The following is a 17,974-nucleotide window of genomic DNA, read 5'->3' as shown; positions in this document are numbered from 1 at the left end:
GGCCTAGAGGAAGGCATTGGGAAGTAATAAGTAGATAATGGTTTGCTAGAGTGACAGAAGTTTAAACCCTAGTTTATGTGTTGCTTTGTAAGGGGCTGATTTGGATCCATATGTTTCATGCTATGGTTAGGTTTACCTTAATACTTTTGTTGTAGTTGCGGATGCTTGCAATAGAGGTTAATCATAAGTGGGATGCTTGTCCAAGTAAGGGCATTACCCAAGCACCGGTCCACCCCCCATACCAAATTATCAAAGTACCAAACGTGAATCATATGAGCGTGATGAAAACTAGCTTGACGATATTCCCATGTGTCCTCGGGAGCGCTTTTCTTTATATAAGAGTTTGTCCAGGCTTGTCCTTTGCTACAGAAAGGATTGGGCCACCTTGCTGCACTTTATTTACTTTTGTTACTTGTTGCTCGTTACGAATTATCCTATCACAAAACTATCTGTTACCACTTATTTCAGTACTTGCAGAGAATACCTTGCTGGAAACCGTTTATCATTTCCTTCTGCTCCTCGTTGGGTTCGACACTCTTACTTATCGAAAGGACTACGATAGATCCCCTATACTTGTGGGTCATCAAGACTCTTTTCTGGCGCCGTTGCCGGGGAGTGAAGCGCCTTTGGTAGGTGGAATTTGGTAAGGGAAAAATTATATATTGTGCTCAAATTTACTGTCACTTGTTACTATGGAAAGTAATCCTCTGAGGGGCTTGTTCGGGGTATCTTCACCCCGACCAGTAGAGCAAAGAGTTTCTCCTCAACCTACTGAACCTACTGAAAATGAAAGTGTCTGCTTTGAAATTCCTTCGGGTATGATAGAAAAACTGCTAGCTAATCCCTTTTTAGGAGATGGAACAAAACATCCTGATGAGCATCTAATATATGTGGATGAAGTTTGTGTATTATTTAAGCTTGCAGGTGTACCCGGAGATGTTGTTAAGAAGAAGGTCTTCCCTTTATCTTTGAAGGGAGATGCATCGACATTGTATAGGCTATGTGATGATATGGGGTCTTGGAATTACAAACGATTGAAATTGGAATTTCATCAGAAGTTCTATCCTGTGCATCTTGTTCATCGTGATCACAATTATATATATAATTTTTGGCCTCGTGAAGGAGAAAGCATCGCTCAAGCTTGGGGAGGCTTAAATCAATGTTATATTCATGCCCCAATCATGAGCTCTCAAGAAAAATGATTATTCAAAAATTTTATGCTCGGCTTTCTGATAACAATCGCACCATGCTTGATACTTCTTGTGCTGGCTCTTGTGCTGGAGGCTTAAATATGGACTTGATTCTGAGATAGTAGCTTCTTTCTGTGAATCTTTTGCTACTTATGTTGATCTCCCCAAGGAGAAGTGGTTTAAATATCATCCTCCCATAGAAGTAAAAGTAGTTGCACCTATTAAAGTTGAAGAAAAGATTGTCACTTATAATGATCCTATTGTTCCTACTTCTTATGTTGAGAAACCACCTTTTACTGTTAGGATAAAGGATCAAGCTAAAGCTTCAACTGTGGTTCGTAAAAGCAATATTAAAACTTATACACCTCATGAGCAAATTAAAGTTGAACATGATATTGCTATTTTTAAAGATCTCTTATCTGATAATATTGATGGGCATGCTATTCATTTCCTTGATGAGACTGCTAGAATTGCTAAACCTTGTGCTAAAGATAAAAACAGGCCTGTGGTAGGCATGCATGTTATTTCTGTTAAAATAGGAGATCATTGTTATCATGGCTTATGTGATATGGGTGCTAGTGCTAGCGCAATACCTTATTCCTTATACAAAGAAATTATGCACGATATTGCACCTGCTGAGATAGAAGATATTGATGTCACAATTAAACTTGCCAATAGAGATACTATTTCACCAATGGGAATTGTTAGAGATGTTGAAGTCTTGTGTGGGAAAACCAAATATCCTGCTGATTTTCTTGTTCTTGGCTCCCCACAAGATAGCTTTTGACCCATTATATTTGGTAGACCCTTCCTGAACACTGTTAATGCTACCATAGATTGCAAAAGGGATGTTGTTACTATCGGTTTAGATGATATGACTCATGAATTTCATTTCTCTAAATTTAGTAGACAACACTGTGAAGAAGAATTACCTAGTAAGGATGAAATTATTGGTCTTGCTTCTATTGTCGTACCTCCTAGGGATCCTGTAGAACAATATTTGCTAGACCATGACAATGATATGTTCATGAATGAAAGAAGGGAAATAGACAAAGTATTCTTTAAACAAGAACCTATTCTGAAAGACAATTTGCCTGTTGAAATCCTAGGGGATCCTCCTCCACCCAAGGGTGATCTCGTGTTTGAGCTTAAATCGTTGCCTGGTACTCTTAAATATGCTTATCTTGATGAGAAAAAGATATATCCTGTTATTATTAGTGCTAACCTTTCAGAGCATGAGGAAGAGAGATTATTAAAAACTCTGAAGAAGCACCGTGCTGCTATTGGGTATACTCTTGATGATCTTAAGGGCATTAGTCCCACTCTATGCCAACATAAAATTAATTTGGAAGAAGATGCTAAACCAGTTCGTGATCATCAACGATGGTTGAATCCTAAAATGAAAGAAGTGGTAAGAAAAGAAATACTAAAGCTCCTTGAGGCAGGTATAATCTATCCCGTTGCTGATAGTCAGTGGGTAAGTCATGTCCATTGTGTCCCTAAGAAGGGAGGTATTACTGTCGTTCCTAATGATAAAGATGAACTGATTCCTCAAAGAATTATTACATGTTATAGGATGGTAATTGATTTCCGCAAATTGAATAAGGCAACTAAAAAGGATCATTACCCCTTACCTTTTATCGATCAAATGCTAGAAAGATTATCCAAACATACACATTTTTGCTTTCTAGATGGTTATTCTGGTTTCTCTCAAATACCTGTGTCAGCCAAAGATCAATCAAAGACTACTTTTACTTGCGCTTTTGGTACTTTTGCTTATAGACGTATGCCTTTTGGTTTATGTAATGCACCTGCTACCTTTCAAAGATGCATGATGGCTATATTCTCTGACTTTTGTGAGGTTTTCATGGACGATTTCTCCGTCTATGGATCTTCTTTTGATGATTGCTTGAGCAACCTTGATCGAGTTTTGCAGAGATGTGAAGAAACTAATCTTGTCTTGAATGGGAAAAGTGCCACTTTATGGTTAATGAAGGTATTGTCTTGGGGCACAAAGTTTCTGAAAGAGGTATTGAGGTTGATAAAGCCAAGGTTGATGCTATTGAGAAGATGCCATGTCCCAAGGACATCAAAGGTATAAGAAGTTTCCTTGGTCATGCCGGATTTTATAGGAGGTTCATTAAGGACTTCTCAAAAATTTCTCGGCCTCTGACTAATTTATTACAAAAAGATATACCATTTTTCTTTGATGATGATTGTGTAGAAGCATTTGAAATACTTAAGAAAGCATTGATCTCTGCACCTATTGTTCAGCCACCTGATTGGAATTTACATATTGAAATTATGTGTGATGGTAGTGATTATGTTGTAGGTGCTGTTCTAGGGCCAAGAGTTGATAAGAAATTAAATGTTATTCAATATGCTAGTAAAACCCTAGACAATGCTCAAAGAAATTATGCTACTACTGAAAAAGAATTCTTAGCAGTTGTATTTGCTTGTGATAAGTTCATACCTTATATTGTTGATTCTAAAGTAACTATTCACACTGATCATGCTGCTATTAAATATCTCATGGAAAAGAAAGATGCTAAACCTAGATTTATTATATGGGTTCTCCTGCTACAAGAATTTGATTTGCATATTATTGATAGAAAGGGAGCTGAGAACCCCGTTGCAGACAACTTGTCTAGGTTAGAAAATGTGCTTGATGACCCACTACCTATTGATGATAGCTTTCCCGATGAGCAATTAAATGTCATAAATGCTTCTCATACTGCTCCATGGTATGCTGATTATGCTAATTACATTGTTGCTAAGTTTATACCACCTAGTTTCACATACCAGCAAAAGAAAAGGTTCTTCTATGATTTGAGGCATTACTTTTGGGATGACCCATATCTTTATAAAGAAGGAGTAGATGGTGTTATTAGACATTGTGTACCTGAGCATGAACAGGAATAGGTCCTAAGCAAGTGTCACTCCGAAGCTTATGGAGGACAGCATGCTGGAGATTGAACTGCACATAAGGTATTGCAATCTGGTTTTTATTGGCCTACTCTCTTCAAGGATGCCCATAAGTTTGTCTTATATTGTGATGAATGTCAAAGAATTGGTAATATTAGTAGACGTCAAGAAATGCCTATGAATTATTCACTTGTCATTGAACCATTTGATGTTTGGGGCTTTGACTATATGGGACCTTTTCCTTCCTCTAATGGATATACACGTATTCTAGTTGTTGTTGATTACGTTACTAAGTGGGTAGAAGCTATTCCAACTAGTAGTACTGATCATAACACTTCTAATAAAATGCTTAAAGAAGTTATTTTTCCAAGATTTGGAGTCCCTAGATATTTAATGACTGATGGTGGTTCACATTTTATTCATGGTGCTTTCCGTAAAATGCTTGCTAAATATGATGTTAATCGTAGAATTGCATCTCCTTATCACCCACAGTCTAGTGGTCAAGTAGAATTGAGTAATAGAGAGCTCAAATTAATTTTGCAAAAGGCTGTTAATAGATCTAGAAAGAATTGGTCCAAGAAACTTGATGATGCATTATGCGCCTATAGAACTGCATACAAAAATCCTATGGGTATGTCTCTGTATAAAATGGTTTATGGAAAAGCATGTCACTTTTACCTCTCGAACTAGAACACAAGGCATATTGGGCTATTAAAGAACTCAATTATGATTTCAAACTTGCCGGTGAGAAGAGGTTATTTGATATTAGCTCACTTGATGAATGAAGAACCCAAGCCTATGAAAATGCCAAGTTGTTTAAAGAAAAAGTTAAAAGATGGCATGACAAAAGAATACAAAAGTGCGAGTTTAAAGTAGGTGACTATGTATTGCTAGACAACTCTCGTTTAAGATTTTTTTCAGGGAAACTTCTCTCTAAATGGGAAGGACCTTACTGTTGGGGAACGTTGCAGAAAACAAAAATTTTCCTACGGTTTCACCAAGATCCATCTATGAGTTCATCTAGCAACGAGTGATCGGATTGCATCTACATACCTTTGTAGATCACGCGCGGAAACGTTCAAAGAACGGGGATGAGGAAGTCGTACTCGACGTGATCCAAATCACCGGAGATCCTAGCGCCGAACGGACGGCACCTCCGCGTTCAACACACGTACGGTCAGCGTGACGTCTCCTCCTTCTTGATCCAGCAAGGGGGAAGGAGAGGTTGAGGAAGATGGCTCCAGCAGCAACACGACGGCGTGGTGGTGGTGGAGCAGCAGTACTCCGGCAGGGCTTCGCCAAGCTCGTGACGGAGGAGGAGATGTGTTGGGGAGGGGAGGGGCTGCGCCTTGGATGTCCTCTGCAGCCCTCCCCTCACCCCTCTATTTATAGGGGAAGGGGGAAGGGGGCCGGCCCCCTCTAGATGAGATCTAGAGGGGGGCGGCGGCCAAGGGGAGGGGGGCTTGCCCCCCAAGCAAGGGGGCGCCCCCCTTAGGGTTTCCCCCAACCCTAGGCGCATGGGCCCTAGGGGGAGTGGCGCCCCAGCCCACTTTGGGCTGGATCCCTTCCTCATACAGCCCATAAGGCCCTCCGGGAGAGGTGTCCCCTCCTGGTGGACCCCCGGAACCCCTCCGGTGGCCCCGGTACAATACCGATATGCCCCCGAACCTTTCCGGTGACCGTATGACAACTTCCCATATATAATCCTTTACCTCCGGATTATTCCAGAACTCCTCGTGACGTCCAGGATCTCATCCGGGACTCCGAACAACTTTTGGATTACTGCATACTCATATCTATACAACCCTAGCGTCACCGAACCTTAAGTGTGTAGACCCTACGGGTTCGGGAGACAAGTAGACATGACCGAGACGACTCTCTGGTCAATAACCAACAGCGGGATCTGGATACCCATGTTGGCTCCCACATGCTCCTCGATGATCTCATCGGATGAACCACGATGTCGAGGACCTAACCAATCCCGTACTCAATTCCCTTTGTCAATCGGTACGTTACTTGCCCGAGACTCGATCGTTGGTATCCCAATACCTTGTTCAGTCTCGTTACCGGCAAGTCACTTTACTCGTACCATAATGCATGATCCCATGATCAACCACTTGATCACATTGAGCTCATTATGATGATGCATTACCGAGTGGGCCCAGAGATACCTCTCCGTCATACGGAGTGACAAATCCCAGTCTCGATTCGTGCCAACCCAAGAGACACTTTCGGAGATACCTGTAATGTACCTTTATAGTCACCCAGTTACGTTGTGACATTTGGCACACCCAAGGCACTCCTACGGTATCCGGGAGTTGCACAATCTCATGGTGTAAGGAAATGATACTTGACATCTAGAAAAGCTACAGCAAACGAACTACACGATCTTTGTGCTATGCTTAGGTTTGGGTCTTGTCCATCACATCATTCTCCTAATGATGCGATCCCGTTATCAATGACATCCCCATGTCCATAGCCAGGAAACCATGACTATCTGTTGATCAACGAGCTAGTCAACTAGAGGCTCATTAGGGACACATTATGGTCTATGTATTCACACATGTATTACGATTTCCAGACAATACAATTATAGCATGAATAATAGACAATTATCATGAACAAGGAAATATAATAATCATTTTATTATTGCCTCTAGGGCATATTTCCAATAGTCTCCCACTTGCACTAGAGTCAATCATCTAGTTACATTGTGATGAATCGAACACCCATGGAATTCTGGTGTTGATCATGTTTTGCTCTAGGGAGAGGTTTAGTCAACGGATCTGCTACATTCAGGTCCGTATGTACTTTACAAATCTCTATGTCTCCATTTTGAACACTTTCATGAATGGAGTTGAAGCGACGCTTGATATGCCTGGTCTTCCTGTGAAACCTGGGCTCCTTGGCAAGGGCAATAGCTCCAGTGTTGTCACAGAAGAGAGTCATCGGGCCCAACGCATTGGGTATGACTCCTAGGTCGGTAATGAACTCCTTCACCCAGACTGCTTCGTGTGCTGCCTCCGAGGCTGCCATGTACTCCGCTTCACATGTAGATCCCGCCACAACGCTTTGCTTGCAACTGCACCAGCTTACTGCCCCACCATTCAAAATATACACGTATCCGGTTTGTGACTTAGAGTCATCCAGATCTATGTCGAAGCTAGCATCGACGTAACCCTTTACGACAAGGTCTTCGTCACCTCCATAAACGAGAAACATTTCCTTAGTCCTTTTCAGATACTTCAGGATATTTTTGACCGTTGTGCAGTGTTCCATGCCGGGATTACTTTGGTACCTTCCTACCAAACTCACGGCAAGGTTTACATCAGGTCTGGTACACAGCATAGCATACATGATAGACCCTATGGCCGAGGCATAGGGGACGACACTCATCTTTTCTCTATCTTCTGCCATGGTCGGGCATTGAGCCAAGCTCAATCTCGTACCTTGCAATACAGGCAAGAACCCCTTCTTTGACTGATCCATTTTGAACTTCTTCAATATCTTGTCAAGGTACGTACTCTGTGAAAGACCAATGAGGCGTCTCGATATATCTCTATAGATCTTGATGCCTAATATATAAGCAGCTTCTCCAAGGTCCTTCATTGAAAAACACTTGTTCAAATAGGCGTTTATGCTTTCCTAGAATTCTATATCATTTCCCATCAACAGTATGTCATCCACATACAATATGAGAAATGCTACAGAGCTCCCACTCACTTTCTTGTAAATGCAGGCTTCTCCATAAGTCTGCATAAACCCAAACACTTTGATCATCTCATCAAAGCGAATGTTCCAACTCCGAGATGCTTGCACCAGCCCATAAATCGAGCGTTGGAGCTTGCACACCTTGTCAGCATTCTTAGGATCGACAAAACCTTCCGGTTGCATCATATACAATTCTTCCTTAAGGAAACCATTAAGGAATGCCGTTTTGACGTCCATTTGCCATATTTCATAATCATAGAATGCGGCAATTGCTAACATGATTCGGACGGACTTCAGCTTCGCTATGGGTGAGAAAGTCTCATCGTAGTCAACCCCTTGAACTTGTCGATAACCCTTAGCGACAAGCCGTGCTTTATAGATGGTCACATTACCATCCGCGTCTGTCTTCTTCTTAAAGATCCATTTATTTTCTATGGCTCGCCGATCAACGGGCAAGTCAGTCAAAGTCCATACTTTGTTTTCATACATGGATCCTATCTCGGATTTCATGGCTTCCAGCCATTTGTCGGAATCCGGGCCCGCCATCGCTTCTTCATAGTTTGAAGGTTCACCGTTGTCTAACAACATGATTTCCAAGACAGGGTTGCCGTACCACTCTGGTGCGGAACGTGTCCTTGTGGACCTTTGAAGTTCAGTAGGAGCTTGATCAGAAGTATCTTGATCATCATCATTAACTTCCTCTCTAATTGGTGCAGGCACCACAGGAACATTTTCCTGAGTTGCGCCACTTTCTGGTTCAAGAGGCAATACTTCATCAAGTTCTACTTTCCTCCCACTTACTTCTTTCGAGAGAAACTCCTTTTCTAGAAAGGATCCATTCTTGGCAACAAACATCTTGCCTTCGGATCTGAGGTACAAGGTATAACCAATAGTTTCTTTAGGGTATCCTATGAAGACGCATTTTTCCAACTTGGGTTCGAGCTTTTTAGGTTGAAGTTTCTTGACATAAGCATCGGATCCCCAAACTTTTAGAAACGACAGCTTAGGCTTCTTCCCAAACCATAATTCATACGATGTCGTCTCAACGGATTTCGACGGAGCCCTATTTAAAGTGAATGCGGCAGTCTCTAAAGCATGGCCCCAAAATGACAACGGTAAATCGGTAAGAGACATCATAGATCGCACCATATCTAATAGAGTGCGATTACGACGTTCGGACACACCATTACGCTGAGGTGTTCCAGGCGGCGTGAGTTGTGAAACTATTCCACATTTTCTTAAGTGTGTACCAAATTCGTGACTCAAGTATTCTCCTCCACGATCTGATCGCAAAAACTTGATTTTTCTGTCACATTGATTCTCAACCCCACTCTGAAATTCCTTGAACTTTTCAAAGGTTTCAGACTTGTGTTTCATTAAGTAGATATACCCATATCTACTCAAGTCATCAGTGAGGGTGAGAACATAACGATAGCCACCATGAGCCTCAACACTCATTGGACCGCACACATCAGTGTGTATGATTTCCAATAGGTTGGTTGCTCGCTCCATTGTTCCTGAGAACGGAGTCTTGGTCATCTTACCCATGAGGCATGGTTTGCACGTGTCAAATGATTTGTAATCAAGAGACTCTAAAAGTCCATCTGTATGGAGCTTCTTCATATGTTTGACACCTATGTGACCAAGGCGGCAGTGCCACAAGTATGTGGGACTATCATTATCAACCTTACATCTTTTGGCATTCACACTATGAATATGTGTAGCATTACACTCGAGATTCATTAAGAATAAACCATTCACCATAGGAGCATGACCATAAAACATATCTCTCATATAAATAGAACAACCATTATTCTCGGATTTGAATGAGTAGCCATCTCGTATTAAACGAGATCCTGATACAATGTTCATGCTCAAACTTGGCACTAAGTAACAATTATTGAGGTTCAAAACTAATCCCGTAGGTAAATGTAGAGGTAGCGTGCCGACGGCGATCACATCGACCTTGGAACCATTCCCGACGCGCATCGTCACCTCGTCCTTCGCCAATCTCCGCTTATTCCACAGCTCCTGCTTTGAGTTACAAATGTGAGCAACTACACCGATATCAAATACCCAGGAGCTACTACGAGTATTGGTAAGGTACACATCAATTACATGTATATCACATATACCTTTCGTTTTGCCGGCCTTCTTGTCTGCTAAGTATTTGGGGCAGTTCCGCTTCCAGTGACCACTTCCCTTGCAATAAAAACACTCAGTCTCGGGCTTGGGTCCATTCTTTGGCTTCTTCCCGGTAGCTTGCTTACCGGGCACGGCAACTCCCTTGCCGTCCTTCTTGAAGTTCTTCTTACCCTTGCCTTTCTTGAACTTAGTGGTTTTATTCACCATCAACACTTGATGGTCCTTTTTGACTTCTACCTCTGCTGATTTCAGCATTGCAAATACTTCAGGAATGGTCTTTTCCATCCCCTGCATATTGAAGTTCATCACAAAGATCTTGTAGCTTGGTGGAAGCGACTGGAGGATTCTGTCAATGACCGCGTCATCTGGGAGATTAACTCCCAGCTGAGTCAAGCGGTTATGTAACCCAGACATAGTGAGTATGTGCTCACTGACAGAACTATTTTCCTCCATCTTACAGCTGAAGAACTTGTCGGAGACTTCATATCTCTCGACCCGGGCATGAACTTGGAAAACCATTTTCAGCTCTTCGAACATCTCATATGCTCCGTGTCGCTCAAAACGCTTTTGGAGCCCCGGTTCTAAGCTATAAAGCATGCCGCACTAAACGAGGGAGTAATCATCAGCACGTGTCTGCCAAGCGTTCATAACGTCTTGGTTCTGTGGGACGGGTGCGTCACCTAGCGGTGCTTCTAGGACATAATCTTTCTTGGCAGCTATGAGGATGATCCTCAGGTTCCGTACCCAGTCCGTATAGTTGCTGCCATCGTCTTTCAGCTTGGTTTTCTCTAGGAACGCATTTGAAGTTGAGGACAACATTGGCCATTTGATCTACAAGACATAATGTAAAGATTTTAGACTAAGTTCATGATAATTAAGTTCATCTAATCAAATCATTCAATGAACTCCCACTTAGATAGACATCCCTCCAGTCATCTAAGTATAACATGATCCGAGTTGACTAGGCCGTGTCCGATCATCACGTGAGACGGACTAGTCAACATCGGTGAACATCTTCATGTTGATCGTATCTTCTATACGAATCATGCTCGACCTTTCAGTCTTCTGTGTTCCGAGGCCATGTCTGTACATTCTAGGCTCGTCAAGTCAACCTAAGTGTATTGCGTGTGTAAATCTGTCTTACACCCGTTGTATGTGAACGTTGGAATCTATCACACCCGATCATCACGTGGTGCTTCGAAACAACGAACTGTCGCAACGACGCAGAGTTAGGGGGAACACTTTCTTGAAATTATTATGAGGGATCATCTTATTTACTACCGTCGTTCTAAGTAAACAAGATGCAAAAACCTGATAAACATCACATGCAATCAAATAATAATAGTGGCATGATATGGCCAATATCACATAGCTCCTTTGATCTCCATCTTGGGGCTCCATGATCATCTTGTCACCGGCATGACACCATGATCTCCATCATCGTGTCTCCATGAAGTTGCTCGCCAACTATTACTTCTACTACTATGGCTAACACGTTTAGCAATAAAGTAAAGTAATTTACATGGCATTTCTCAATGACACGCAGGTCATACAAAAAATAAAGACAACTCCTATGGCTCCTGTCGGTTGTCATACTCATCGACATGCAAGTCGTGATTCCTATTACAAGAACATGATCTCATACATCACATATATATCACTCATCATTCATCACAACTGTGGCCATATCACATCACAAATCACTTGCAGCAAAAACAAGTTAGACGTCCTCTAATTGTTGTTGCAAGTTTTACGTGGCTGCAAAAGGGTTCTAGCAAGATCGTTTTCTTACCTACGTAATAGCCACAACGTGATTTGTCAACTTCTATTTACCCTTCATAAGGACCCTTTTCATCGAATCCGCTCTAACTAAAGTGGGAGAGACAGACACCCGCTAGCCACCTTATGCAACCAGTGCATGTCAGTCGGTGGAACCAGTCTCACATAAGCGTACGTGTAAGGTCGGTCCGGGCCGCTTCATCCCACAATACCGCTGAAGCAAGATAAGACTAGTAGCGGCAAGAAAGTTGACAACATCTACGCCCACAACAAATTGTGTTCTACTTGTGCAAGGAGAACTACGCATAGACCTAGCTCTGATACCACTGTTGGGGAACGTTGCAGAAAACAAAAAATTTCCTACGGTTTCACCAAGATCCATCTATGAGTTCGTCTAGCAAAGAGTGATCGGATTGCATCTACATACCTTTGTAGATCACGCGCGGAAGCGTTCAAAGAACGGGGATGAGGAAGTCGTACTCGACGTGATCCAAATCACCGGAGATCCTAGCGCCGAACGGACGGCACCTCCGCGTTCAACACACGTACGGTCAGCGTGACGTCTCCTCCTTCTTGATCCAGCAAGGGGGAAGGAGAGGTTGAGGAAGATGGCTCCAGCAGCAGCACGACGGCGTGGTGGTGGTGGAGCAGCAGTACTCCGGCAGGGCTTCGCCAAGCTCGTGACGGAGGAGATGTGTTGGGGAGGGGAGGGGCTGCGCCTTGGATGTCCTCTGCAGCCCTTCCCTCACCCCTCTATTTATAGGGGAAGGGGGAAGGGGGGCGGCCCCCTCTAGATGAGATCTAGAGGGGGGGCGGCGGCCAAGGGGAGGGGGTCTTGCCCCCCAAGCAAGGGGGCGCCCCCCTTAGGGTTTCCCCCAACCCTAGGCGCATGGGCCCTAGGGGGAGTGGCGCCCCAGCCCACTTTGGGCTGGATCCCTTCCTCATACAGCCCATAAGGCCCTCCGAGAGAGGTGGCCCCTCCCGGTGGACCCCCGGAACCCCTCCGGTGGCCCCAGTACAATACCGATATGCCCCCGAACCTTTCCGGTGACCGTATGACAACTTCCCATATATAATCCTTTACCTACGGATTATTCCGGAACTCCTCGTGACGTCCAGGATTTCATCCGGGACTCCAAACAACTTTAGGATTACTGCATACTCATATCTATACAACCCTAGCGTCACCGAACCTTAAGTGTGTAGACCCTACGGGTTCGGGAGACAAGCAGACATGACCGAGACGACTCTCTGGTCAATAACCAACAGCGGGATTTGGATACCCATGTTGGCTCCCACATGCTCCTCAATGATCTCATCGGATGAACCATGATGTCGAGGACCTAATCAATCCCGTACTCAATTCCCTTTGTCAATCGGTACGTTACTTGCCCGAGACTCGATCGTCGGTATCCCATACCTTGTTCAGTCTCGTTACCGGCAAGTCACTTTACTCGTACCATAATGCATGATCCCGTGATCAACCACTTGATCACATTGAGCTCATTATGATGATGCATTACCGAGTGGGCCCAGAGATACCTCTCCGTCATACGGAGTGACAAATCCCAGTCTCGATTCGTGCCAACCCAACAGACACTTTCGGAGATACCTGTAATGTACCTTTATAGTCACCCAGTTACGTTGTGACGTTTGGCACACCCAAGGCACTCCTACGGTATCCGGGAGTTGCACAATCTCATGGTCTGAGGAAATGATACTTGACATCCAGAAAAGCTACAACAAACGAACTCCACGATCTTTGTGCTATGCTTAGGTTTGGGTCTTGTCCATCACATCATTCTCCTAATGATGTGATCCCGTTATCAATGACATCCCCATGTCCATAGCCAGGAAACCATGACTATATGTTGATCAACGAGCTAGTCAACTAGAGGCTCACTAGGGACACATTATGGTCTATGTATTCACACATGTATTACGATTTCCGGACAATACAATTATAGCATGAATAATAGACAATTATCATGAACAAGGAAATATAACAATCATTTTATTATTGCCTCTAAGGCATATTTCCAACACTTACGTTATCGAGGAGGTCTATCGTTCCGGTGCCATAAAAATCAACAACTTCAAAGGCACAAATCCGAAGGTGGTGAACGGTCGAAGAATCAAACATTATATCTCAGGTAATCCCATAAATGTTGAAACCAATGTTATTGAAATCGTAACCCTGGAGGAATACATAAGGGACACTTTCCGGAACGTTTCAAACTCCGAAAAGGAATAGGTATGTGGTACTGTAAGTAAACCGACTCCAAAACAGCTTTTAAGGCAATATTTCTCCATTTTGGAATATTTAGAAAAATAGAAGAATAAGAAGCAGTCCAGGAAGGACACGAGGGCTCCACGAGGGTGGAGGGCGCGCCCTACCCCCTGGGCGTGCCCCCTACCTCGTGGGCACCTCGTGTGCTCTCCGAACTCCTTTTCCGTACACGGCATGCATTTTGGTCGGTAAAAATTCATTATGTAATCTCCCGAAGGTTTTGACTCCCATATCATGCAAATATGTCTTGTCTTTGTTTTGAGCTGTCCTGCTGCAGACAGAGCAACATGTCGTCCCAGGATTCAGAAGGAGAAAGCTATGTGGCTAATTACCTTGTTGATCCGAAGGTCTATGGGGATGTGGAGCATTGTGGTTGGACTACGGAAGAAGAAGAGGACTATGAACCCAAGGGAAAGGAGGAGACGAGTTCAGATGAAGATGAAGTCCCACTACCTCAACCTAGGGACATGCATGTGGAGTTCAAAAAGCCAAGCCTCTCGGATATAGTAAAGAAACCTAAGATCGAGTTTATCCCTTTTTGCCTCTTGGAGGAAAACAAGCAGGAACTATGCAAAAAGATACTGAGCCTGGAACAGGAGATCAAGGACCTAAGGGACCAAAATTCTGTCCTCAAACACAAATTAAGGAAGAAGCCTACGCCATCAAAAAAATCACCACCGTCTCCACCAACAAAGAAGAATTGAGTATCTGGTATGGGCACTCCCCTTGGCAACTGCCAAGCTTGGGGGAGTGCCCCGGTATCGTATCACCATCACTTTTATCTTTACCGTTTTTCTTAGTTCGATCCTTTTGGTAATATCTTGATCTAGTAGAATAAAAGTTCTTAGTATGATCTAGTTGTGAGTTTTGCTTTATGGTCCTTCTATGTAATCGAGTCCGTCAGCTATATAATAAAGATTAGTGTTGAGTCCAGGGCTTGATTATTTTGCCATGATCCTAAGGGAATAAAAGAAAAGAGAAAGAAATAAAAAGAACCAAAGAGATCATGTGAGTCTTATGGAGAGTAATGAGTTCACATAGAAAAGGTATGATGAATAAAAATTGTTGAGAGTTGACAAATATAGTTTTGGTCATCGTTGCAATTAATAGGAAGTAATAAAGAAAGAGATGTCTTCACATATAGATATATTATCTTGGACATCTTTTATGATTGTGAGCACTCATCAAAATATGATATGCTAAAGAGTTGACGTTGGACAAGGAAGACAACATAATGGGTTATGTTTTCTTACATCTGAGATAAGTTGAATTGTCATGGATCCTCCAACATGTTGAGCTTGCCTTTCTCCCCCATGCTAGCCAAATTCATCGCACCAAGTAGATATACTACTTGTGCTTCCAAATACCCTTAAACCAGTTTTGCCATGAGAGTCCACTATACCTACCTATGGATTGAGTAAGATCCTCCAAGTAAGTTGTCGTTGGTGCAAGCAATAAAAATTGCTCTCTAAATATGTATGTCTTATTAGTGTGGAAGAAAATAAGCTTTATACAATCATGTGATATGGAAGAAATAAAAGCGACAGACAGCATAATAAAGGTCCATATCACAAGTGACAATATAAAGTGACGTTCTTTCGCATTAAGATTTTGTGCATCCAACTATAAAAGCGCATGACAACCTCTGCTTCCCTCTGCGAAGGGCTTATCTTTTACTTTTATCTCCTACATTGCATAAGAGTCATGGTGATCTTCACCCTTCCTTTTTACACTTTATCCTTTGGCAAGCACAGTATGTTGGAAAGATCCCGGTATATATGGCTAATTGGATGTGAGTTTTCATGAACTATTATTGTTGACATTACCCTTGAAGTAAAACGTTGGGAGGCAAAACTATAAGCCCCTATCTTTCTTCGTGTCCGATTAAACTCCATACCCATAAGTATTGCGTGAGTGTCAAAAATTGTGAAAGACTATATGATAGTTGAGTATGTGGACTTGCTGAAAATCTCTTATACATTGACTCTTTCCTATGTTATGATAAATTGCAATTGCTCCAATGACTGAGATTATAGTTTGTTAGTTTTCAATGAAGTTTACGATTCATACTTGAAATTGTGATTGAATTATTACTCTAGCATAAGAAATCATATGACAAGAATTATATAAGTTGTTATTCTAAGAATGATCATGATTCCCTCATGTCCGTATTTTATTTTTATCGACACCTCTATCTCTAAACATGTGGACATATTTTTCGATTTCGGCTTTTCGCTTGAGGACAAGCGAGGTCTAAGCTTGGGGGAGTTGATACGTCCATTTTGGATCATGCTTTTATATCGATATTTATTGCATTATGGGATGTTATTACACATTATGTCACAATAATTATGCCTATTCTCTCTTATTTTATAAGGTTTACATGGAGAGGGAGAATGCCGACAGCTGGGATTCTGGGCTGGAAAAGGAGCAAATATTAGAGACCTATTCTGCACAGCTCCAAAAGTCCTAAAACTTCACGGAAGACGTTTTCAGAATATATAAAAAATACTCAGTAGAAGAGATTCACCAGAGGGGGCACACCCTGCCCATGAGGGTGGGGCGCACCCTACCCCCCTGGGCGCGCCCCCAACCTCGTGGGCCCCCTGGTGGCCCTCCGGTGGCCATCTTCTGCTATATGAAGTCTTTCGATGGGAAAAAATAGGAAGCCATCTTCTCGGACGAAACTCCGCCGCCACGAGGCGGAACCTTGGCGGATCCAATCTAGGGCTCCGGCAGAGCTGTTCTGCCGGGGAAACTTCCCTCCCGGATGGGGAAATCATCCCCATTGCCATCACCAACGCTCCTCTCATCGGGAGAGGGCGATCTCCATCAACATCTTCATTGGCACCATCTCCTCTCAAAACCCTAGTTCATCTCTTGTATCCAATTCTTGTCTCCAAGTTCGGGATTGGTACTAGTAGGTTGCTAGTAGTGTTAATTACTCCTTGTAGTTGATGCTAGTTGGTTTAATTGGTGGAAGATCATATGTTTAGATCCTATATGCATATTAATACCCCTCTAATTATGAACATGTTTACGCTTTGTGAGTAGTTATGTTTGTTCCTGAGGACATGGGAGAAGTCTTGCTATTAGTAGTCATGTGAATTTGGTATTCGTTTGATATTTTGATGAGATGTATGTTGTCTCTCCCCTAGTGGTGTTATGTGAACGTCGACTACATGACACTTCACCATTAGTTGGGCCTAGAGGAAGGCATTGGGAAGTAATAAGTAGATGATGGGTTGCTAGAGTGACAGAAGTTTAAACCCTAGTTTATGTGTTGCTTTGTAAGGGGCTGATTTGGATCCATATGTTTCATGCTATGGTTAGGTTTACCTTAATACTTTTGTTGTAGTTGCGGATGCTTGCAATAGAGGTTAATCATAAGTGGGATGCTTGTCCAAGTAAGGGCATTACCCAAGCACCGGTCCACCCCCCATACCAAATTATCAAAGTACCAAACGTGAATGATATGAGCGTGATGAAAACTAGCTTGACGATATTCCCATGTGTCCTCGGGAGCGCTTTTCTTTATATAAGAGTTAGTCCAGGCTTGTCCTTTGCTACAGAAAGGATTGGGCCACCTTGCTGCACTTTATTTACTTTTGTTACTTGTTGCTCGTTACGAATTATCCTATCACAAAACTATCTGTTACCACTTATTTCAGTACTTGCAGAGAATACCTTGCTGGAAACCGTTTATCATTTCCTTCTGCTCCTCGTTGGGTTCGACACTCTTACTTATCGAAAGGACTATGTAGATCCCCTATACTTATGGGTCATCACATACCAACAGAGAATGCTGGGTCTTCAAACAAGCCAGCAAGACAGGCACCAAAAATGAAGACGGGTCTCAAAGCGACGACAGCGACGAAGAGCCTAGATCGCCGAACACAGGAAGGCAAAAGAAATCCCCCCCCCCCATATTCAA

Source organism: Triticum aestivum, chromosome 6A (assembly GCF_018294505.1).
Source record: "Triticum aestivum cultivar Chinese Spring chromosome 6A, IWGSC CS RefSeq v2.1, whole genome shotgun sequence".
In the NCBI taxonomy this organism is placed as follows: domain Eukaryota; kingdom Viridiplantae; phylum Streptophyta; class Magnoliopsida; order Poales; family Poaceae; genus Triticum; species Triticum aestivum.
Note: the sequence above shows the minus strand (reverse complement) of the source record.